Source organism: Meriones unguiculatus, chromosome 6, assembly GCF_030254825.1.
Source record: "Meriones unguiculatus strain TT.TT164.6M chromosome 6, Bangor_MerUng_6.1, whole genome shotgun sequence".
In the NCBI taxonomy this organism is placed as follows: domain Eukaryota; kingdom Metazoa; phylum Chordata; class Mammalia; order Rodentia; family Muridae; genus Meriones; species Meriones unguiculatus.
Window position 1 is genome coordinate 65250554 of NC_083354.1, and position 26333 is coordinate 65276886.

Here is a 26333-nt window from a genome sequence, read left to right on the forward strand (position 1 = left end):
TTAATTCTATAGGACAGAGCCTTCCAGAGGCCCTCTGTGGCAGGTTCCTAGGTTGTTTCCTGTTTTCTTTTTCTTCTGATGTCTTTCCTCTTTGCCTTTCAGGCTGGGGATTGAGCGTTTTAGTCAGTGTCTGCTCTCTTGATTAGTTTCTTTCGATGTTCAGGGTTTTCATAGGTTTATCCTATGTTATATGTCTATATGAGTGAGTATATACCATGTGTGTCTTTCTGCTTCTGGGACAGCTCACTCAGGATGATCCTTTCCATTTCCGACCATTTACCTGAAAATTTCATGATTTCCTTATTTTTCATTGCAGAGTAATACTCCATTGTGTAGATGTACCACAATTTCTGACTCCATTGGGTGTCCAGTGCTACTTACCCCTGGATAACTGGGTTTCTGGAGATGCCATATTACTTACTCTGCCTTTTGTTGGTTGAGCTTTTACTCTGGCCTCTACTCATTGGGCTATCTTAGGTGTTGGGTGTTAGTTTCTGGTGGTTCCTGGAATCCTGTGGTGGAGAGATCCCCTTGGCAGGAAGATGGTTTTTCCTGAAGAAAACTTCCTCAGCTTTTTGAGTATGGTCACTGTAGGGCCGGTTTTTTTGTTTGTTTGTTTGTTTGTTTTGTTTTTTGTTTTTTTCAGGAGTTGCCACAGCTCACCTCAGGCGTACAGACCTGAGTGGTAATTGTGGTCTTTGTTAGTCAAGAGGGCTCTCCTCTCACCCGGAGAAGTCCTGGAGACAGCTGCCCTGATTCTGGGTTTCTTGCTGTAAATTTAATGAGCTGTAACCTGGGTGTCCCACGGTTTGGTCAGTTTTGTTAGGGATAACTGGTTGCCCCTTGGAGAAGTATCTGGGGGTTGATCTTGGAGATCCCATGCTTCTGTAGGTCTGAGGTTGGGGCTCTGTGCCCCAGTACCCAAGTGGTAATCTGTGGCAGGTGAGTACTGCTCTCCTGGTAGCAGCAGGCTAGCTGGTGCACAGCAGCTCCCTGGGTTGGACTGGTGTGTGAGACCTTTTCTGGGGATATACTGGGTGGCCTAAGTCCACCCCTGTTTGCTTCCTTCCCTATGGGGGATTTCTCCTGACAGGGACTCCAAGTCTCTGATGCTCTGGGGGACACAGTTCTGTCTGTGATGAATAGTTGGTACACAGCAGATTTCTGGGCTGGCAGCACCCATGCCCACTGGTCTGTGGGACCTTTTCCAGGGATATACTGGATGACCTAATTGGGTCCCCATTTGCTTTCTTCCCTGTGGGGTTTTCTCCTGACAGGGGCTCCCAGTTTCTGGTGCCCTGGGGCGCCCAGCTCTGTCTTTGAGGGAGAGCTGGGTGTGCAGCAGTCTCTGTGCTCACTGCTGGAGCCCAGTTTAGTGATGGTGGCTCGCATCTGCCATTCTGCAAGACCTTTTCCAGGAAAAGACTGGGTGACCCAAGGCCAATCCCATTTCCTTCCTTCCCTGTGGGTTTTTTTTTAATCCCAACTAGGACTCCCATTCTCTGGTGTTTTTGTGCCCACCATTCAGCCTGGGAACGTGATCAGGACAAGCAGGTGTGCAGCTCTGGTCTGGTGACCTAGTGCCTGTAAGACCTGGGATCTCTTCGGGGTTCTGGCTGGGTGACCCGAGAGTGGACCAGATTGGTTCTCACACCATGGGGGTTTCCTGGGAAACATGATCGCTGTTGCTTTATGGCCCCAGAGTTCAGTCTTTTGGTTGCTGTACAGAAAATGTTGTCCTGCTCCTCAGATGCAGTGTTCTCCTGGCACCGCCATCTTCCCCCTTGACTCAACATTACTCTCTTTATGTATTATATAAGTTAATTTTAATTCTTCAGTGGGTATATTAAAGAAAATATACTGTTAATGGATATAAATAAAATTGTCATCAGTTAAGATGGGAACGTATCAATATCCATTGCTACTCTGAGGTCTCCTATCTTCTTCATTATTTGAAAATGTCTTTTTTTTCATTGTTTCTCTCAGCATGCCTGGGTCTTGATTAGCCAGAATAAATGCTGTGCTATCAAATTCTCAGAAAATTCAATATGACTTTCTACTGGAATAAATCAGTACATATGTGAGAACCACATCTTTGCATTTTTTTCTTTAGAACCACATGGAGTTCTAAGCCCATCTACATCAAAATCCTGTGCACCTACCAGGTGCACATTTCTCTATTCCTTCTTTCTAAAAGTCTCCACAAACTCGTGGGTGTCAGGTGACAGGATAACCATAACACATGGTTGTTTGACTACTTTTTAAAAGGAACTGACTCATAGTTCAGGATGCTGCTGTTCTCACATCAGGATGTTCTCCAGACCTTTCTAGGCTTTTCTTTTCATCCTGTGGATAGCAGGCTTCTCCCTCTGTCCTCAGGTCATCTTACCTGTGTGTCTCTGATTAATATCTTCTTAAGCCAAAACTGACATTGATTATTGTTGGGACATCAATCAATGTCCCAACACAACACTTTGTCCAGGAAACACCCACTACGAAGTAATTTAGTGCTAGAACTTCTGATGTTTGTCAGAAGATATTTACCACTAAAGGCCTTGATGGCGTCATTGTCTTTACAATCATCCTGTGGCTAACAGTGGATGAAGAAAGATGAAACATGTCATTCTGCATTTCCTGCAGTATCCAAACACAAATTTATAATGACTACAATTGTATGTGGGAAGTTAATTGCTTGGAGCTTAAAACCAGATAAATCCTGCCTAGGGATGATTGCATATTCCAGGTAAAGCTGATAAAGTCGCTATGCAGAAGCAACAAAAATTATTTCACTTGTCTTCTGAGAAGAGCAATTAAATAAAGGGAAAGCAAGTCTAGGAAACCCCTCCTGTCTAAGGCCAGTCTAACACTTAACACAGCTTTTTGATGCTTTATGATTTATGGAACTTGGTACCTAATGGTAAATAATAAAATTGATTTGAGAATTAATGTTTGATTTTCTCATACCTTGCTGATTATAAAATAACACCAATCTGATACTGGAATTTCAAAGACTAATATTAACCTTATGTACTTTTTTCAAAAGTGCTTATGTACAAATCCATTTCCACATCCTCTATAATAAAGTAAAGTAGCATGTGGGTAATGAAGACGGGCTTCCCCATCAGTGACCTGGTTTCCAATGAGACTCATAGCTGTGTGTCTGACCAGTATAAGGAAAATAATTTCCAAGTATAAAAGTTGTCTTCAAATGCAAAAAAAAACCCACCATATATGTAAAATATAATCATTAGGAAATTAAATTTCAAGAATTATAAAGTCAGATCAAATGTTTTGATAGAACTACAGTATAATATAATTACATGTATATATTTATGTATTCCCCCTATCATCTATGTTACATGACAAACACTATGTGCATTTGGAAGAGACTAAATCCAAGTGTGATTTCATCCTAGAAGAATCTTCTTGGAAAAGAGGAAATGAAAATAGTTCTCGTGGAATTGTGTCTTCAATTCTATTACATCTGCTCCAATTTGTCTTTGCCAAAATTCTCCTTGTCAGTTTCCATAGCCATTCTTTATTTTAAAAAAGCCATTTCATAGAACCCCTGCACAGATGTTGCCCATGGCAGTTCAGTGTCCAAGTGGGTTCCATAGTAATGGGAACAAGGACTGTCTTTGACATGAATTGATTGGCCTGCTCTTTGATCATACCCCCCTGAGGGGGGAGCAACCTTACGAGGCCACAGAGGAAGACAGTGCAGCTACTCCTGATGAGACCTGATAGACTAAGATCAGAAGGAAGGAGAGGAAGACCTCCCCTATCAGCGGACTTGTGGAGGAGCATGTGTGGAGAAGGGGGAGGGAAGGTATGATTGGGAGAGGAGTAGGGAGGGGGCCACTGGGGGATACAAAGTGAATAAAGTGTAATTAATTAAAATTAAAATTAAAAATGAAAAGAAAAAAAAAAGAAAGCCATTTCATTCCTTGAGGCTTTTAACAACAGCCTTTTAGATTCATACACTATTTTACCTCTGCCAAATTCAGACTTATTACAGGAAGCCAAAGAATAGGCCATTTCTCTTAGCTGAGACCTTCACTTATACTACTGAAAATTCTATCTCCATACAATCTAGAACCCAGGTCAAGAGATCAGCTGTGTCTTCTAGAGGTCTTGATCCTTAGTGTATAAATACCTGTTTTCTTGTGGTGAGTGGTGATAGGTCATTATGCTTAAATCAAGGGTATGCTTAAATCATTATGCTTAAATCATGAGCTCATCAAGGGTATTGAATTAAATGCATTTTAGTAACTGCTTTAACTGTATTTTCTCTATGTAAATATCTGATGTCCCTACATTCTTTTTTTTAAATTTTTCATCAATTACACTTTATTCATTCTGCATCCCCCCATAAGCCCCTCCCTCCTCCTTTCCCAATCCCACCCACCCTCCTCCCTCTGCTTGCATGCCACTCCCCAAGTCCACTGATAGGGGAGGTTCTCCTCTCCTTTCTGATCTTAGTCTATCAGTTCACATCAAAAGTGGCTGCATTGTCCTCTACTATGGCCTGGTAAGGCTGCTCCCCCCCAGGGGGAGGTGATCAAAGAGCAGGCCAATCAGATTATGTCAGAGGCAGTCCCTCTTCCCATTACTATGTAACCCAATTGGACTCTGAACTGCCCTGGGCTACATCTGTGCAGGGGTTCTGGGTTATCTCCATGAATAGTCCTTGGTTGGAGTATGAGTCTCTGGGAAGTTCCCTGTGTTCAAATTTTCTTGTTCTGTTGCTCTCCTTGTGGAAACCCTGTCCTCTCCAGCTCTTACTATTTCCCAGTTCTTACCTAAAATTCCATTCACTCTGCCCAACAGTTGCCCATCAGGCTCAGCATCTGCTTTCTTAGCACCTGATTCTCACACTCTGGAGCAGAGGAGGACTGGAGATTAAGGCTGGAGCATTTAAAGTATAGGGCAAAGAAAATTAAACCCATAACTCTCTACTTCCTTCACCCATACCCATGTTTGTATTCACTGTCAAATATTCAATGTTCGACCTTCAACTCTGAGTCCCATCTCATTTATTATTATCTAATGAGGTTTGGGTGAGATTCAAGGTATGATTCATTCTGGCAAAGTTACTTCTCAACTGCATAGCTGTAAAACTTCACCCACAATCTGCTTCCAGCAGAGAGGTGGCACAGACATCGATAACATGGAAATTCCTATTTCAGGAGAGACGATTCACGAAGCAAAGTGGCCAGGAGCCTAATGGAATCCAAACATAAGTTGGCAAATACCATCAGATTTCAACACTGGAGAATAATTTTCTTAGCTCTTATTGGGTTTCCTCTTGGGGAAAGCAATATTGACCGATTTGACATCTTTTCCAGCTGTTCATGTAATTTCTTTGGTTCTGTGGTTATCATACCAGGCACATCTTTGGTTTACTGCTCTAAATGTTTTGTTTTCAGAGTTGAGGTCTTCAAACCCTCATAGAAACATGACTAGTTTCATTTTCCATTGAAATTATTGTACATGACGCTCTGCAACCCCAAGATCATCTCCCAGAACAAATGATCTTTTTGGAGCCTGAAGCCCTCATCATTGCCATGGAAAAATTCCCTTATAAGGTCTCTGAGTGATGAGCAATGACTGCTGACACATTCCCAACATGTCTTAGAAGCTCATTGACACAACAAGCCCCGATATATATTGAATATGTTGATCTGACATATTGAATTTTTTTACCTTTTCTCATGAGCTTCAAATCATTAGTAATTATATCTTCTGGGATGAGACTATAATTGGACATGCTGTTTTCTTTCATGGCTTGGAAGGAGCTGTGCTTGAGAACCAGATCCAGCTCATCTGTCTCTAATTTCTTTCCTAGGAAGTCACAGATCTTCTCTATAGTTCTTCTTGGGTCCTAAAAGAAGAAGAAAGAAAAATGAGCATTTTTAGCAGAAAGCTTAGACAGATGCAGAAAATTAACTGTTGATGGATGAGAAAAGGAACATGAAGAAATGGCACCATCAAAAATGAGGATTAATAAAGAAATAGGCCACGGAGAGAGGCCATAAGTCACACACACACTTATCACTGTGGCTGATCTCTGGCCCCTAAAAGACAAGAGGTTGGAATTTCTTCTAGGGCAAAGAGGATATTAGCAATAGGGTCTCATATAACTCTGGCTAAACTTGAACTTGCTTTGCATAGGATGATGACCTTGAATTTCAGATTCCTCTGCTTCCATCCCAATAAGTACACTCAAATGCTTTTTACTTAAGGCAGGGCCTCACTATAAAGTCTGTCTTATGGGATGGAAGTTACTATTGAGGCCTGTCTACCTAGAGTCTACAGAGATCAGAGATGCATGCATCTGGCTTTTTCTCCCATGTGCTAGCATTGAAGTTACATAGAATAACCTGCCCTGAGATATTTAAAGAAACTTATAGAAATACAACTAGACAATGATCAAGGTAAATGAAAGAACTTTCACAATGACCTTGACAGAGATTAATGCTAATGCCAAAAAAAAAAAAAACAAAAACGATAATACTATTTCTGTAGGCTAACTGAGAATAATACAGCTTTTACAACAGTTTCATAAAAATGTTGTCAATACTTATTACTTGTGGTATTTCTGAGAGATTCTGTTTTGTTTTGAGTAAGGATCTCATGCTGTACCTCAGACAGACATAAAATTCCCAATCTTCCTGCCTCACATACCCAATTTTTGGAAGCTCATTTGTTAAGTTAAGCTACAACACTAGCTTAATCCTAGGTGATAGTCATACTAAAGCAAAATCTTTGAATACTGAACATTTTGCTTTGATTCCTAGCCCTTTCATGGAGGTCATAAAGTTTTGTTGGCTTAAAACTTTTTTTTATTCATTTCACCACACCTCCAGTTTATGTTTTGTATAAAGGCAATCAACTATGAGAATAATTGGAAAGAATGTGTTAAAAGGACAGAAAAGAGACTTTTGGGAATCCTTACTACTGTGCAGCAGAGATCATTAGGTAATGAATCTCCTAGGGAAAATTAAATTTTATAATGAGAAAATAAAAGATTTTACATATAGCCAAAAAGGTGTGATGAAAGGCTTTGCATTTTACATGTAAACTTTCTGTTTTCTGAAAGATAACAATATAAGGTCAAATTATTTTTTAAATTTTTTGCTATCATCATTTATTACAATTTATTCACTTTGTATCCCTGCTCTGTTCCCCACCCTCTTTCCCTCTTCTCTCCCTATACCTCTTCCCTAGTCCACTGATAGGTGAGGTCTTCCTTCCCTTCTGTTTGACCCTAGCCTATCAGATCTTATCAGGACAGATTGCATTGCTTTCCTCTATGGCATGGCAAGGCTGCACCTTACAGGGGGAGGTGATCAGAGAGACTGACACTTAATTCATGCCAGAGAAAGCCCCTGCTCCCCTTATTAAGGAACCTACATGGAGACAGAGTCTATGGACTACAGTTGAGTCAGGGTTTTAGGTCAAATTATTTTTGAATACTTTTACCTTTCTCTTTTTTTCTTACACTTTAATTTTTTTTCATGAAAATTTATTTTCCTCAATCTCCTCAGGGAAGAAGGTAGGCTGACAGCAAACCTTCACCTTTCCCTCTGATTCTTAAGATCCCATTCTCCAGTCTTACCCTTAGGTCTGCAGCAGAAAACTTGTGGCAGCACTCCCCATTTCTAGGGGATCCAAAGAACTTTACCTTCTAAAATCATTGGCTCCACTTGTATTATCACAGCTCCCAAGTTCAGCATTACCTGGGAACTTAAAGACCACTATGTCCAGGAAAACAGGTAAGATAACTACAGATCATCACCTCTCCCAATATTTCTCAAAGTCCAATCATCCAGTCTCATACTCGTCTGCAACAGAACATCTGCTGCAGCCTCCCTTCCATTCTTGCCCCCATCTTCAGTGGATCACAGGTATTCAATCCCCATATTTCCTTCTTCCCACTCATTAGTTTGTCCCAACCCTCAAATCTAGCTGCCTCTGAGAAGCCACATTCCATTCTGACCAGGAAAGCAACTAAGGTACAATTGCAACTCTCCCTCCATTCTTCATCTCCATTTTTTTAGTCTTATCCCCAGTTCTTTAGCAAATCTTCTGCTGTGGCCTCTCCTCACTATCTGGACCCAGTCCCAGAAGACAACTAGCAGATTCTGGTGGAACACTCTGATTTTTCCCCATGTAAAGTCCCACCATCAACTCTAGTCCCTATGCTTACTCCTAAGTCTTGGGTCCCAATACTAAGAACCACATTTGACCTTTTACCTCAGTGTAGTTCCTACAGGCTACACAAAACAACCACATTCTCCTAACAACCAGAGCAAAAACAGAAGTCAAGGTACACAACACTCATTCAAAAAAGACAAGGCCAGATATCAGCACATAAAAATTTTAATCTTTCCAATCTAGGATGTCTAAATGCGAGTGTAAAAACACAATCAATAGCAGCCTAGACTATAACAGAGCCTGGTGATCCTACCACAGCAGACCCTGAATATTCCAACATAGCTAAAGCACAAGGAATGTAAAGTCCTTAAGACAACTCATAAGAATATGATAGAGGTCCTATAAAAGTAAATGAATATATCCTTTAAAGATATCCTTGAAATAATAAAAATCAGTGGAAAGAAAATCCTGTCTCCAATTGAAAGTGGAAATAGAATCAGTGCAGAAAATCCAAATGGAAGGAAATCTTAAAACAAAAATTTTAGGAGTTCAAACAAGCATCTCAGAGGCAAGCTTCACCAACAAGTACAATAGATGGAAGAGAGACACTTAGGAATTGAGGACATGATAGAAGAAACAAATACAGTGGTCAAAGAAAATGTTAAATGTAAAAAATTCCTGGCATAAATATCCAGAAAATCTGGATACACTGGTAAAATAGATACAATAGATACACTGGTCAAAGAAAATGTTAAGTGTAAAAAAACTCCTGGCATAAATATCCAGAAAATCTGGAGCCCTATGAAAAAAATCAAATATAGAAATAATAAAAATAGATGATGAAGAAAAAACCCAGGTCAAAGGCACACAAAGAACATTTTCAACAAAATTATAGAAAAAAATATAACCTATAAAGAAGATGCCTATCAAAGTACAGAAAGTTTACAGAACACCAAACAGATTGGACTAGAAAAGAAAGTCATCTGAGTACATAATAATCAAAACACTAAATGTTTCAGAACAAGTTATGGAAGGATGGGTGAAGCCTAAGATGGGATAATCAGGTGGGAAGTGGGAAAGGAGAGGGTTTTGTGCAATAGAACACAGAAAAGACAGGAGAATTAGGAGGTATTTGAAGGGTAGTATGGAAACCTCAAGCAGTAGAAACTTCCTAAATTCTATGCATATATGAAGGTGATCAGAATGAAATCACCAAATAATGGAGGAGACAGGATCCTAACTGGCCATATGTTGTCACCAGAACATATTCCAGTACTAGGATTGGGTTACATCCAATTGAGTTGTTGGCCAAAAGGGTCCAAGGGGAGTCTCTGAACAACCCCGACTGTTGCTAAGACTATTAGGTTGCTCTCTACAAACTGACATCAGTGTCCCATTGCTAAAAACAGCACCTACCCAAGATGTCTACGCAGTGCCTACAGTAAACGGTCACCCCTACATCCTAGTGTCTGTGGTAGAGGAAGGCATTCTTCATGCTCCACAATGAGAAATATAAGCACCAAGGTAGACACAAATCCTTTGATCTACAATGGTGTGCTGCCTGCAAGATATGCTAGGTCAGTGGTGACTCAAAACTTTTGGGAGTAACCAACCAATAACTGATTTGACTTAAGTCCAGCTCCATGAGATATAACCCTTGCCATGCACTGCTTTGTTGACCAAGGACCTGAGATGACATAACTGTAGGATCTATGGAAAAAATGCTCTTAAAATAGTGAACTGACTCCTGGTGATATTCTGCTGTACACATAGAACAATGGCTTGTTTAAGCATCATCAGGGATGCTTCCTCTTGCAGCAAATGGGGACAAATATAGAAACCACAGGCAAATATACAGAGTGTGAGAAACCTTGGAACTCCCAGCATTAAATGGGGAGTTCCCATTCACTCCTTCTCTCCAGAGCTCAGAGAATCATGCAGAAGAGGAGGCTGAAAGAATGTAAAAGCAAGAACAGTAAGAAAACAAAGCTCTTTAATACAATAGTAGCAATGTTGATATGAACTCACAGAGACTGAAGCAGCATGCACAAGACCTGCATGGGTCTGTACCAGGTATTCTATGTATATATCATTGCTTCTACTTTAGTGTTTCGGTGAGATTCCTGAGTGAAATAATGTGTGGCTCTCTGATTCTTTTGTGTTCAGTTGGGCTTTTCATTTGTTGGTTTGTCTGGTCCAAGTTCCATGCGAAAGTTTTTGTTTTATAACATGATAAAACATGTTAGGATTTCTATTGCTGTGATGAGACATCCTGAACAAAGAAACTTGGGTAGTAAAGGGTTTATTTGGCTTACACCTACACAGCACTATTCATCACTGAAGCAGGTCAAAATAGGAACTCAAACAGAACAGGAATCTGGTGGCAGGAGCTGAGGCAATGGAGGGGCTACTGGCTTGTTCACTGAGGCATACTCAGCCTACCTTCTTGCAGAACCCAGTACCACCATCCCAGGACCACTCACAATGTCTGAGCCTTCCTCCATCAACAATTAATTAAGAATATGCCTTACAGTTTTTCCTGCAGCCACATTTTATGGATGCATTTTCTTAATTGATGTTCCCTTTTTCAGATGACTCTACTTGTGACAGGTTGACATAAAACTATCCAGCATGTCATTTTATATTTTATTTTATTATTTGGAATGTTTTGATGTCATACCAGATATGTTTTGAAGTAAACCTTAAAGATGGTGGGTCAGGAGATGCAGAGGATCTGAAAGGCCTTCAATACAGTCTGAATACGATTAAAATATATTCATATTTAAAAGTTGTTTTAATTAATAAAATGTAATAAAAGAGATTGCTAAAACAATAACAAATCACAACTCTCAGCATCCTTCCCCATGACATGTATCTTTTTCTATAGGTAATCACTGGCTGAAGGGCTGTGTGGTGCATATAAGAATGATGCTTACCTTTTTCAGGTCTTCATAGCTCAGTAACAGGAAATTGTCATATTCTCTAATGACCAGCCAGCCACAGATGTGCTCAAACCATGATCCAAATAAAACTGATTGGGGAGGAGGAAAGTATCAATTTCAAAACATGAAGTCTGCTCGCTTTTTTCACTTTTTTTTTTTTTTTGCAAACAGCTGACAGCTTTACGAAGAAAAGCTCAAACTATTCTATATTTACAGAATTCAACATGATGTTTGAGACACATAGAGATAGGGAACAGATTGAATCAAGCTTATTAACAAACTCATCACTTCACAGACTTACCACTGATGCCATAAGAAAAACATTCTGCTAGGAGGTTCCAAGAACAGGAGCATGTGCTGGGGGAAAGCTATCACACCAGTACAGAAATACAAAGGGGCTTAGGTGTGGGCTTTTTATTACCATTCTGTCTGGAGAACTATCTTAACCCCTTCTTTGTGAAAGCCCCTCCGAATGGTATCCACATATGATGCTTCAATATTTCTCAATAATGTTTTATTGAGATCCAAGCCTCCAACACACAGGTAATTGGAGATTACAAGAATAGCCTTCTGCCTTCATGCCAAATCTTTGTGTACATTCACAGTGCTACTGTGATGTGCTCTCCACAGTCTCAGTGTCTTCACTGTTCCTGCTCTGGTTGTGCTCTTTATGTCTCATCCTTCACTGCATACTTGCATTGTTCCCCATTACCTGAAAAACTGACTCTAGTCAGGAGAGAAGGCAAGAGTTCAGTCAGGGTCAGAGCAGTAGGAAACCAGAAGTCAAAGAATCTTAAGACTGAACTGAATGCTAGGCTAAATGACCTACAGAGAATTTGTAAAGGGGAAGTGAAATGTTCAACACATGACAAGAGTTATGTCACTTAAAGAGAATGAAATGTGGATTCAAGATGATGCTGTAGAAAGTGTTTTCCACACATGTGTGAGGACCTGAGTTTTAATCCTCAGAAACCATGTAAATCAAGGGATACAGTCTCTATCTGTCACCATAGTGCTCCATCCATGAGATATGGATGGAGACAGAAAAATTCACTGGGGTTTGGGACCAGCTAGTCACAGAGATGAACAAAGAGAAAAAGACATTGTTTCAAACAATGTAGAAAGCAAGGCTGAACACCTGTTGTTGTCTAATGACTTCTACACTGAACCTTGGTACAAGCATGCCCACCTTCACACATTTGTATTCATACCACCATAAATACATATGGCTACACATATCAAGAGAAAATTAAATCCAAGCCATATGATTAGGCACACATCTGTAATGCTGAAACTCAGGAGGTAGACACAAGAAATCCCCAAGTTCAATGTCATTTTCAGGTACTTGGTGAAATTCAGGCCCAGCCCTGACTCACCCAGACCATGTCTTCAAACAAATAAAAGAGCCAAAAGCATGTTAGGGAAGATACCAATAATAAGTCTATGACAAATATCTAGATGATAATTAACAGTGGTTCTGTCATGGAAGTGGTTAAAAATTGTTTGGAGATAAGAATTACAAAGGGCATGCCAACAAGTCTGATCCAGTCTTGCTGCATAGATAAGGATGGCATTGATCCACTTGTCTCCACCCCATGAGTTCTGGAATTAGAGGCTTCAACTTTCCTGCTGAGCCTGGATAATTGTTGTTTGTGATAATTTAATGTATATGTATGAAGTGGTGGTAACTAATTCTTGGATCCAACAAGAAATATCCACAAGATATATGTTAATGGGGAGTTATTTTCAAGAAACAGACAAATAAGCACCTGCCTACTTGTGAGCTGTACTGAGAACACATAAAGATTTTATGACAAAAATTAAAAGAATGGTATTTATTTGGTGTTGAAAAGAAAAATTCCTATCAATACAGCAGCCTATTGGCTAAAATCAATGAAGGGAATTCATGCATAGTACTATAAATGTGGTCATGAACCAATAGCTGGAGAGGTCATAGTCCCAAAGTAGGGTTCCTACTGTTGTTTTACTAAATGGTCATGTTGTTAAACTGCCTTGTAAGTATTTAAATGTTTGTGCATTTCTTTAACTTCGTCACAGAAGATTATTTTTTGCAGCTGACATTAGTTCATGAAGAGATTTATCAGTGATCAAAACACAGAGAAAAATTGTGAGTACTCAGTCATTAATGTGACTTCTATATGACCCCTCTACCAAAGGTTCAAGAAACATCATGGAACAGGGAGTAGAAAGAAGGTAAAAACTAGATGATGGGAGGGAGTTCTTTAAAACTGTTCTCTGTAAATCTTGCCCTCTGGTCATGACGTGGCTGTTGTGCAATGATATTATATCATCAGTGGTTCCTTATAAAAACCTGCATAAGATAAAGCCCGTTTTTAATTGCTGAGTAGTATTCCATTGTGTAAAAGTACCACAATTTCGGTATCCATTCCTCCATTGAGGGACATCTGGGTTGTTTCCAGGTTCTGGCTATTATGAATAAGCTGCTACAAACATGGTTGAACAAATGTCCTTTTTGTGTACTTGAGCATCTTTTGGATATATGCCTAGGAGTGGTATAGCTGAATCTTGAAGAATCACTTTCCTAATTGTCTGAGAAAGTGCCAGATTGATTTCCAGAGTGGTTGTACATTCCCACCAGCAGTGGAGGAGGGTTCCCCTTTCTCCACAACCTCTCCAGCATGTGTTGTCATTTGATTTTTTAATCTGTGCCATTCTGACAGGTGTAAGGTGGAATCTCAGGGTCATTTTTATTTGCATCTCTTTGATGGCTAAGGACGTTGAGCATCTCTCTAGGTGTTTCTCTGTCATTCTATATTCCTCTACAGAGAATTCTCTGTTTAGCACCTTACCCCATTTTTTAATTGGATTGCTTGATTTATTGCTTTTTAATTTCTTTTTAAGAGCACTGTTTGCTCTTACAGAGGATCTGAGTTGAGTTTCTAATACAAGCATGGTGACTCACTACTGTAACTTCAGTTCTGGAGGATATGATGTACTCTTGTCCTCTGCAGCTAATACATACATTGTTGCTCACATACATATATGCAGGTAAAAGGTACCTAGACATAAAAGAAAAACAAATCATTAAAAAAATGACTATACAGCTAGGTGTTGTGGCACATGATTTCAACCGCAGCACTTGGGAAGGTTGAGGCAGGCAAATCTCTGTGAATTCAAGGCCAGCCTGATTACAAAGAGAGTCCAAGACAGCCAAAGTTATACAGAGAAACTCTGTCTCAAACAACAACAACAACAACAAAGTTGGATAGTTATGGATTAAAAGGAGTATATGGGAGTAATGGGGGAGGGGATTAATATGATAAAAATACAATATATGAAATTATCAGAGTTAAAAATATATTCAAAGATACTTCATACAAAGACAGATGATAGAAATAGTGTGAACAGCAAAGAACATTATTTCAACCAAGTAGAGAGAAAGAATAGATGCATTGAAGATTAATGAAAAGAATGCCTCATTTTACAATTGTGTACATGGAGATTCAGAGAAAATGCAAGACCCAGATAACGGTAATTAATGAAATCATTCATAATGATTTATTTTATGTTTTTATTTTTGTATATACTTATCTTTTCTGAAATCTGTATTTTTAGGATTTTTGTCAAAATCAAGTACCTACAGTTGTGAACACATATCTTGGTTTTGAATTCCATTCATCTACATGTCTGTTTTTGTTTCAGTGCAATGCTGGTTTTGTTAGTATACCTTTGTAGCATAACATGAAACAAGATATTATGCTTTCCAAGATTGGTTTGATATTCTGTGGGATTTTGTATTGTTTCATATGACTTTATTATTGAACTTTTTCTTTGGAAATTTTATACATGTTAAAATTACATTCTGATTATTGAAACCCTTCACACTTTCTAATCTCCCTCTCATCTCTCATCTTTATTAAGCGACATTCACTAAATTTCTATTTTAAAACACTAATGTTTCCTACCATGTATCTTTTGATTGAAGAATTGACATTAATATTCAGTTTAAGTGTTGGTCTAGTTTGGTTTATGGTTTCTCTAAAAACATTCCCACAATAAGCAACTTAGGAAGAAGAGAGTATTTATGTGGCTTACATTTTCAGGTCATATTCTCCTGATCAGAGAGTCTTGGGCAGTATCTTGAGAAGGAATCGAGGCAAAAAAACACAGTTTACAAATCAGCTTGCTAATTGTCTGAGAAAGCACCAGATTGATTTCCAAAGTGGTTGTACAAGTTTACATTCCCACCAGCAATGGAGGAGCATTTGACTTTCTCCACAAACTCTCCAGCATGTGTTGTCACTTGAGATTTTGATCTTAGCCATCCTGATGGGTGTAAGGTGACATCTCAGGGTCATTTTGATTTGCATCTCCCTGATGGCTAAGGACATTGAACGGTTCTTTAAGTGTTTCTCTGCCATTCTATATTCCTCTAGTGCTTCCTCAAAATCCAGCTATTCCACTCCTAGGCATATATCCAAAATATGCTCAAATACACAACAAGGACATTTGTTCAACCATGTTTGTAGCAGCTTTATTCGCAATAGCCAGACCTGGAAACAACGCAGACATCCCTCAGTGGTGGAATGGATACAGAAACTGGTACATTTACACAATGGAATACTACCCAGCAATTTAAAAAAAAAAAAAAAAAGAAATCATGAAATTTGCAGGAAAATGGTGGGATCTAGAAAAGATCATCCTGAGTGTGGTATCCCTGAAGCAGAAAGACATACACGGTATATACTCACTTATAAGTGAATACTAGACCTATATGATAGAATAAACATATTAAAATCTGTACACTTAAAGAAGCTAAACAGAAGGAGGTCCCAGGGTAAGATGATCAATCCTCACTTAGGAAGACAAATGGGATGGATATTAGAAGTAGGAGAAAACAAGAAACAGGAAAGGAACCATAGAGGGCCTCAGAAAGACTCTACCTAGCAGTGTATCAGAGCAGATGCTAGGACTCATAACCAAACCTAGGGCAGAGTGCAGGGAATCATATGAAATAAGGGGGAGTTAGTAAGACCTGGAGAGATCAGGGGTGCCACAAGGACTAAATATATCTGGGCACAGGGGTCTTTTCTGAGACTGATTCTTCAACAAGGATCATGCATGGATATAACCTAGAACCCCTGCTCAGACATAGCCAATAGCAGCTCAGCATCCAAGTGGGTTTCTGTAGTAAGGGGAACACAGACTGTCTGTGACATGAACTTAGTGGCTGGCTTTTTGACACATACACCCCTCCCCCCCGAGGGAAGAGCAGCCTTGCTAGGCCACAGAGGAGGACTTTGCAGCCAGTCCTGATGAGACCTGATTAACTAGGGTCAGATGGAAGGGGAGGAGGACCGCCCCTATCAGTGGTTTTAGAGAGGGGCAGGGAGAAGATGAGGGAAGGAAGATGGGATTGGCAGGGAAGGGGCTACAACTGGGATGCAAAATAAATAACCTGTAATTTATATAAAAATTATTTAAAAAATCAGCTTGCTAATCAACTCACTGTCTCATTCCTGGTTAGTTTTCTTTTTTTTGTTGTTGTTAAGTCTTTATTAATTACGCTTTATTCACTTTGTAACCTCCCTGTGGTTCCCTCCCTTCTCCCGCCCCAATCCCTTCCTTCCTCTACCCTCTGCATGCATGCCTCTCCCCAAGTCCACTGATAGGGGAGGTCTTCTTTTCTTTTCTTCTGATCCTAGTCAATTAGGCCTCATCAAGAGTGGCTGCATTGTCTTCTTCTGTGGCCTGGTGATGCTGCTTCCCCCTCAGGGGAAGGTAATTAAAGAGCAGGCCAATCAGTTCATGTCATAGGCAGTCCCTCTTCCCATTACTATGGAACCCACTTGGATACTGAACTGCCATGGGCTACATCTGTGCAGGGGTCTTAGATTATCTCCATGCATGGTCCTTTGTTGGAGTATCAGTCTCAGGAAAGACCCCTGTGCTCAGATTTTTGGTTCTGTTGCTCTCCTTGAGGAGTTCCTGTCCTCTCCAGATCTTACTGTTTCCCACTTCTTTCCTAAGATTCTGTGCACTCTGCCCAAAGGTAAGTCTCAGCATCTGCACTGATAGTCTGCACAGCAGAACTTTTCAGAGGTCCTTTGTGTCACGCTCCTGACTTGTTCCCTCTGTTCTTCTTCTGATGTCCTTCCTCTTTGCCTTTCAGGATGGGGATTGAGCATTGTAGTCAGAGTCCTGCCTCTTGATTAGTTTCTTTAGATGTACAGATTTTAGTAGGTTTATCCTATATTACATGACTATATGAGTGAGTATAATACTGTTAATGTAATGCTTTAACTCCCTACCAGGACTTCTCTTCAATAATAAAATGTAACCTGGTGTTGTAAACAAAATAAACCAATTTTTCTTTAGAATAACTGCATTTTTTTTTTTTTTTTTTTTAGAATAGAGCCAATTCTAGCAGGCATTTAGGTCACTGCATTGACAAGACCAGAAAAAAAGATGAAGTATATATATACTTTCTGTTTCTGGGACAGCTCACTCAGGATGATCCTTTCCATTTCCCACCATTTACCTGCAAATTTCATGATTTCCTTATTTTTCATTGCTGAGTAATATTCCATTGTGTGGCTGTACCACAATTTCTGTATCCATTCCTCCACGGAGGGGCATATGGGCTGTTTCCAGGTTCTGGCTATTACAAATGAGGCTGCTACAAACATGGCTGAGCAAATGTCCTTATTGTACACTTGAGCTTCCTTTCGGTATATGCCTAGGAGTGGTATAGTTGGATCTTGAGGAAGCGCTATTCCTAGTTGTCTGAGGAAGCGCCAGATTGATTTCCAGAGTGGTTGTACAAGTTTACATTCCCATCAGCAGTGGAGGAGGGTTCCCCTTTCTCCACAACCTCTCCAGCATGTGTTGTCTCTTGAGTTCTTGATCTTAGCCATTCTGATGGGTTAAGGTGAAATCTTAAGTTCATTTTGATTTGCATTTCTCACCTTCATATGGAACAAGAAGAAACCCAGAATTGCTAAAACAATTCTCTACAGTAAAAGATCTTCAGGAGGTATCTCCATCCCTGATCTCAAATTGTATTATAGAGCAACAAGTCATAGCAACAGACTGGTGGATCAATGGAATCGAATAGAAGACCCTGACATAAATCCACACACTTATGGACACCTGGTTTTTGACAGAGATGCCGAAATCATTCAATGGAAAACAGACACCATCTTCAACAAACGGTGCTGGTCTAACTGGCTGTCTACATGTAGAAAAAATGCAAATAGATCTATACTTATCACCCTCCACAAAACTAAAGTCCAAGTGGATCAAAGACCTCAATATAAAACCAGACACACTAAACCTGTTAGAAGAAAAAGTTGGGAAAAGCCTTGAACTCATTGGCACAGGAGACAACTTCCTGAACAGAACACCAACAGCACAGGCTAAGAGCAACAATCAATAAATGGGACCTCATGAAACTGAAAAGCTTCTGTAAAGCAAAGGACACTGTCGTCAGAACAAAACAACTGCATACAGATTGGGAAAGGATCTTCACCAACCCTATATCTGACAGAGGACTAACATCCAGTATATGGAAAGAACTCAAGAAGTTAAACAGCAACAAATCAAGTAATCCAATTAAAAAAAATGGAGTACAGAGCTAAACTGAGAATTCTCAATAGAGGAATATTGAATGGCAGAGAAACAATTAAAGAAATGTTCAACATCCTTGGTTAATTTTCTTATGCAGCCTGGACCCATCTTCCTATGCTGTGGTCCTACTACCTCAATCATCAGTCAAGACAATCACCCTAATACATAGCCACAAGCCAATCTGATGGGTACAATATCTCAGCTGAGATTCTAAGATGACACTAGGTTGTATCAAGTTGACTGCTGAAGTTAACTTATGCTTTTTTTTGTGACTTTATGGATACATTTGGTTTTCTTTTCAGTTTGTTATAGAGAGCTGAACTGGTGATCATGAATTCATTTTTAACATATAAACCTTTCATATCTTCATCTTTTTTTCTGGTCTTGTCTATGCAGTGACCTAAATGCCTGCTAGAATTGGCTCTATTCTAAAAAAAAAATGCAGTTATTCTAAAGAAAAATTGGTTTATTTTGTTTACAACACCAGGTTACATTTTATTATTGAAGAGAAGTCCTGGTAGGGAGTTAAAGCATTACATTAACAGTCAAGAGCAGAAAAAGAATAAATATGTAGGCTGTTGCTTTCTTGCCTTCACCTACCTTTCCCCTCCCTTATATTTTTACTCCTGTATACTATGCATCCGCCTTTCCCCCTGCCTTGAGTAAGGAATAGTGCTGCCACATGTACTTCATCTTTCTACATCACCAATTAACAATCAGGACAATCTTTCAAAGACACACCCACATGCCAGTGTCATTTACATGAATCCTCAATTAAGACTCTCTTCCAAGGTGGTTATAGGTTATGTCTAGTTGACAGTAAAACTAAGCAACACAACATCTCTTTTCCTAACTATAGAAAATAATTTTAAAATGTTTTTATATCTGTGAAATTTAGGTGTAGTTTTTTCATGGAGTGATGGATTACTTGAACTTCTCAATTTTATCATTTTATTATTTTATCTTTGTTCTTGTTGGATTATCCTAAATCTGTCACCTTGCCTTCATGATGTAGTAATCCTTCTTTTTTCTTTTTAAAAACATCTTATTTTATTATTTTTTTTTACAATTTATTCACTTTGTATCCCAGTTATAGCCCCCTTCCTCATCTCCTCCCTTCCTTCCTCTTCCTCTCCTATCCCTCTTTCCTAGTATAGTGACTGGAGAAGTCCTCCTCCTCCACTGTCTGACCCTAGCCTATCAGTTTCAATCAGGACTGTTTTGGTCCTCTACTCAGCTATTAAAAATAAGGAAATCATGAAAATTACAGACAAATTGATGGAATTAGGAAAGATCATTCTGAATGAGATAACCCTATTGCTAATGACACCCCCATATTCTTGTTACAGGGCATAAAGAAAGCAAGCTGGGAAAGGGTTGGAGTATGCCTTCTTGCTGAATAGCCCTCATAGTACTAGAAGGTGTTTTGCAGGCTGCTTGTGCGAGATTGTCATATGAAGTTTTACTCAGCTGTGGACATGGTGATCTATTCTTCAACCAGCCTTACAAGATATGCTCATTGGTCAGTAATGGCAATTGTGTTTCAGGGGTAAATAGTAATTTTCTGAGTGTCATTGAGAAGAATTCACATCTGGTGGAGTCAAAATGGTCAAATGCCCATGCTGTCTAAGAAATAAGTCCTAGTACAGAAGCTATCACTGCTCATCTGCTAAATGGGCCTGATGTGCACATCAAACTGTTTTGTAAATAACCATGTTTCCCCTTATATATATCTGCTGTCAACTTGGTCAAAAAAGGTTTTTCTTGTAGTAGGCTATCATAATTTCAGAGACTCAAAACTAGACAAAGTGCTGAGAATAAGTGTTCTTTCAGTGCTCAGCCTAAATGATACATCTACATCTCCCAATACAGGCTTAGGAATCATCAAGGAAGAAGTTATGGGATGATGTAAGAGCCTAAAGATGGAATAGTGTAGAGAATTTTCTTCTAGACATACATGGCCACAGTGCTCTTAAACTCACAGTAGCTATGATTAGTAATCAAGGCCTACAAAAACAAAACAAAACAAAACAAAACAAAAAACAAAAACAAAAACTGGGCCCTTCCATATTCCATCTAGGAGAAAGGAGGTGTTACCAAACCCATGCCCTTTCCCTGAATATTTATAGGCAGTTAACAGCAGTTAGGGAGGCAGGAATTTGATACTCTTTCCTTCTAGGATCTATAGGCTGTCTGTGGTTGCTAGTGGAGGGAGATTTTTTTCAATAGAATAGCTACTGGTAAGGTACTGATGTTCCTGCAAATGACTCCTTTCTTTTGTTCTAATAAGCAAACCCACTGGTATTCAGTGAGTCAAAAACACACACATGAAGAAAAAAGGACCTGAAAGTAGAAAAGAAAGCTAGTTGGAAAGAGGAAAAATATCAGCAAGAGTTGGAACAGAACAGAGTTTACTGGGTTATTATTGCAATCAAAATACCTGCAAACATGTAGAAACTGTCATATTGAAACCTTTATTACATATAATTAATATATTTCAATAAACGTTAAATAAAAACAAAGCATAAAGAATTCCCTCCATGTGTCTATGAAAATATGTTCTGACAAATAATAAATTAGGATTTATAATATCTGGAAAGATATCTTAAGAAAATGGTGGATAGTCAGGTGAATGGTCATCATTGGAAGCCAATGACGAGAAGAATAAGAAAATCCACAAATGAGAAGCACTGTAGTAAGAAAATAGCATTTGTCATTTTTCTATTGCTGTGATGACACACCATAAACAAAGGCAACTTAAGGAAAAGAGAGCTTATTCTTGGCTTATGATTCTATAGGGATAAGAATCAAATGGGGGAAATGAGGCAATGGCAGCAAGTGGCAGGCAGGGCTACAGAAACAGGAAGCTGAGATTTCATCTCCTCATCTACAAGCAGGGAGTAGAGGCAGAAACAGGAAGCTGAGATTTCATTTCCTCATCTACAAGCAGGGAGTAGAGGGAGTAATCTAAAAGAGGCTTAAGGGTTTAACTTCTCATAGCCATTTTGAATAGAATATTTCCTCCAGCAAGGCTGTGCCTTTCATAATGGTTTTTCATAACCATTATGAAAAAGGGCAACCAACTAGGAACCAAGTGTTTAAATGTGGGAGCTATGCAGGGCATTTCATATTCAATCCACCACAAATGTCAATAGCATACATTAGTTGTAGAAAGACTAGATATTACAAATGGTGCCAAGATGGTGTGCCATGTGGGGCAGGCTGTGGCTGTGCCCTGTCTGTGGTGGACTTAATCAGCTTCAAACTGGTGATGAGTCTTGGGCCCACAGATTGGTTGAATGTAGAAGGATAAGATAGAGCCAAGTGAAAATACAGAAGATACTAAAAGACCAGTCATGTAGCAAAGCTAGATAACACACATGAAATTGTGTGTTTGAGCCCCAGCATCAAATGAATACAGCATGGCAGTAGGTTCTTGTAGTCCCAGAACTCAGGAGGTAGCTGAAGGAGGATCTGAGCTTCAAGGTTATCTCTTGTTCAAGGCCAGCCTAAACTTATCTCACCTTGATTTAAAAAAAAAAAAAAAAAAAAAAGCATCTCTAAGTTTCTTCCAAATCCTATGTATCTCAGAACATTCACTGTTTCCCTTGAGGAACCATTCAAAGTTCCCAGAGAGCCTGGAATCTTAATAAGGTTTGTCTTACTACAGAAAAAATAACCAGATACAAGAATATCTCTGGGATTTCTGATGAGATAGATCATCTTAAATGGAAAAACATAAATGAGAGTTAATACATACATTCCTCACCTTTTAAATGGCCCAATTTATATGAAATGTCAAGCAAAAATTTATGGGCTTTCTAAAAAACATTTATTTTTATTTGGACAAAACATATGTGTAAGTGCGAAAATTATGGTTGTAATATTTTTATAATTTTATTTGATTTTCAAAAATGTAATAGCCAAATGACTAAGGTCATTAATAGCATAAAAATAAAAAAAAACAGACTGTTTCAACAGTTCTAAAGATCACAATAATAATTGGTTATGCAATACCAAATGCCCAGCCCTTAAAATATACGTACAAGTAACATAGTACTGACTGAGAACGTTGGACTGAAGTATTTTGGAATATGTAGATACATATATATGTATATATGTAACATGAATTAATGAAAAAAAACATAAATTTGAAAGAGAGAAAAGATGGGTATATGGATAGGTTTGGAGGGAAGGAAGAAAGGGAAGATGACATATGTGACTATATTTTAATTATTATCTCAAAATATAAGAAAAATAAATTATAAAGTAATAATTTTTTCATAAAAAGGAACATTATATTTTCTACAAATTTTTCTGGAACTCATATTTATGCTTCATTACCCAAAGCCAAAATCCAGAAGACAAATGTATATAGATGAATGGTAACAACTTCATTGTAACATTTTTCATAGAGAATGTTTTTCGGTGTTTGTCTCTGTTGTTCAAGAATAAAGTATTTTTAAATCCCAATGTGGAAGGAATCCAGAGAACTTTCTTACTAACTAGGAGCTATGATAGATTAGAATCTTGATATCTCTTATCCCTTCTGGTGATCCTCTATCAGTTACAAGGGAGATTCCTGTGGCTACTGATCTTAATTGACAGCTAGACACTGTAATACTCTGTGGGTATAAATGATTTTTGAACCATCTCCATGATTAGAGCATCAGTGCCTGGTCAGTCTGCTTCCCTTATGAACAACTTTGCCTTGGGTGATTCACCCACAGGACATGGGGTATTTGTAGAATTAAGACTGACTAATCAACTTTGACTACAATAACACAGTAATATCCATGGTACACTATTGTTTAACCTCTGCTTGACCTGTATATGTAGTTCCTGAATGCTCCAGTGTGATAATTCACTTTTCCTCAAAAATCTGCCCAGGATCACTATATAGTGTTGGACATCCTGGTGTTCTAATATAGTCTGAGGAGGGGACACATCAGCATCCCCCAGTGCATAAGAATCCCAGCTTCACCTCCCCTAACCTACACAATCAGAGTGCATTTCAGCAAGATCTCCAGGGACTGCCAAGACTGAATTGTTCAAAAAGCATTTGGTCAAAAAAATCTTAACCACTAGACACTGACCTTGGGCTTGGAAGTGAAGATAGACTTGCAAAAAAGATGGATGGGCAGGTGGGAGCTGATGAATCGTGGTCCCTCCTTATTGATTAATTTATGATATCCCATTTCATTTTCTACCCATGGTGAGCCGTCCCAGATGGGCACAGATTGTCTCCATTCTTATCCCCTTCGGTCTGAATCAAGCAGACAATCTCAACCAGTTTGTATCTGAACAAATGATCATCACTCATTTGAAGAGAACTAGTGAAAAAGCCTCAACCAGAATATACAACATACAATTTACAGTGATGCTGTTTTAAGCACACAGACCTGCAGTGTTCACAAGGTCCACAGGGTGTAAGTACAAAGTATATTCATTCAGCACGTTCTCAAGGCTTCATCTTGAAAAACTAAAATTGTATAACCCAAATAAATACCAACTACCTACAGAATATCCCTTCAGCCCTGCGCCAACATCATTCTATATTCTGTTGTAATGAATTTGACTATCCCAGGTATTTCTCAGAGATGAGGTCATAGCATCTGTCCTTTGAGATTGGCTCATTTAATTTAATACAGTGCTATTGGCATACAGCCATGCTTCAGTGTGTGACTCGATACTTCTTTTTAAGTTGAATAAATCTCCTTGTGTGTATTTACCACATACACACTTGGATTTGTGTTTGTGTGCTCTTTTGTCAGTGGACGTTTCTCTAGCTTCCTTCTCTGGGCTGTTGACAGAATTTCTTCCTGTGTTCCCACAGCCTTTGGTTTTTCCATGTCATTGGTCTTTCAATATGAGAAGCCTAATACTTAAACAATGTACAGTGCTTCTTCCATCCAGCAAACACCACCCTCTAAGCCATTATGATACTTTTTTGTTTCTTTTTTTTTATTTTTTTTTATTTTTTTATTAATTACACTTTATTCACTTTGTATCCCACCATAAGCCCCTCCCTCCTCCTCTTGATCTCACCCTCCCTCCTCCTTCTTCACGCATGCCCCTCCCCAAGTTCACTGATAGGGGAGGTCCTCCTCTCCTTCCTTCTGATCTTAGTCTATCAGATCTCATCAGGAGTGGCTGCATTGTCATCTTCTGTGGCCTGGTAAGGCTGCTTCCCCCTCTGGGGGAGGTGAGCAAAGATCAGGCCAATCAGAGGCAGTCCTTCTTCCCATTATTATGTAACCCACTTGGACACTGAACTGCCATGGGCTACATCTGTGCAGGGGTTCTAGGTTATCTCCATGCATGTTACTTGGTTGGAATATGAGTCTCTGGGAAGACCCCTGTGTTCAAATTTCTGGTTCTGTTGCTCTCCTTGTGGAGTTCCTGTCCTCTCCAGATCTTACTATTTCCTACTTCTTACAAGTTTCTTTATTTTCGGTCTCTTTCCACTACCTGGACAAAGTCCAAGGTAACTCTTCTACCTGACACTGTCTTCTCCTACATATTCTCACATCCATGCTTTTATCTCTTCATGCTATTTTTTTTCTCAGAAATCTCCCTCTTCCCTACACACAGAGAGAACAATGCCGGATTCTGCATCAGTTTCTGCTGTCATTGCTCTGGTCTTTTAGCTGATCACCTCTGTCCACATGTAAGCCAGACTAGAGACTCTCATGCTCAGCTCTTCATGCCTACAAAGTTTTTTCACAACAGTTATATAGAGCACCTTGCTCATCACCCAAATGAATGGGAATGCAAGCCTTGACTTTTTCTCATACAATTCAAAATCATTCTCAATGATGGTCCTTACCTGACTTGGGGTAAGTCAGAATGATTGTGTCTTCTCTTACCAGAAACTTACTGCGAATCTCTTCTCTGACTTCTTTTTTATACCTTATGGCAGGTATAGAAACCAAATGTAGTCAGACATGGTAAAGAGATCTTTGTATGTGCTATTAGGATTAAAGCCTTTGCGACCTATACAGCTCATAGCCAACACTGAGAGGTAAAATTTATAATGCAGGCAAAAAAAATCATTAATAGTGCCTAGTTTCTTATGAAACTACCTATTGATAAGAAATCAATATTATAATCTGAAGTCAAAGGTCACTGAATTAAGCAATTTTGCACTTATGTAGAGTTCATTTTTGCAGCATTTGTGAGCCTGAGTTCATTTAATTTATCCATGGTACACTAAACCAGAAACTCAATAACAAGTAATAGGACATAGAAATGCAGCTTAATTTAAAATGTTTTCTAATACATTTTACCTTTCATGATGGCTTGAAATGTGCAGAAAAGTGACAGAGATTATACATCAGCTGCACTCTTCCACTCCTCCCACACTTTTCTTCTTCTCTCATGCCTCTCTCACTTTCCCATGTTGATGAGCTCTTCTTTAATTTTCATTACTTTTTATGTATGCACACACACACATATATATATACAACCTACTGGGTCCATTTAGTTCTTCTATGTGATTGTATCCTGAGGTGAGCAGTTGAGATTAGAAAACCAATGTGGATTTCATCTGCTGATACAGCTCTCTCTCTCTCTCTCTCTCTCTCTCTCTCTCTCTCTCTGTCTCTCTTTCCAGAATTG

At 39.1% G+C, this 26333-nt stretch overlaps 1 pseudogene; it reads right to left on the bottom strand.

Moving 5' to 3' along the window:
• Positions 1-25662, bottom strand: part of LOC110540761 (bile salt sulfotransferase 2-like) — a 34023-nt pseudogene extending 8361 nt beyond the window's left edge.
• Positions 25663-26333: the final 671 nt, after the last annotated feature.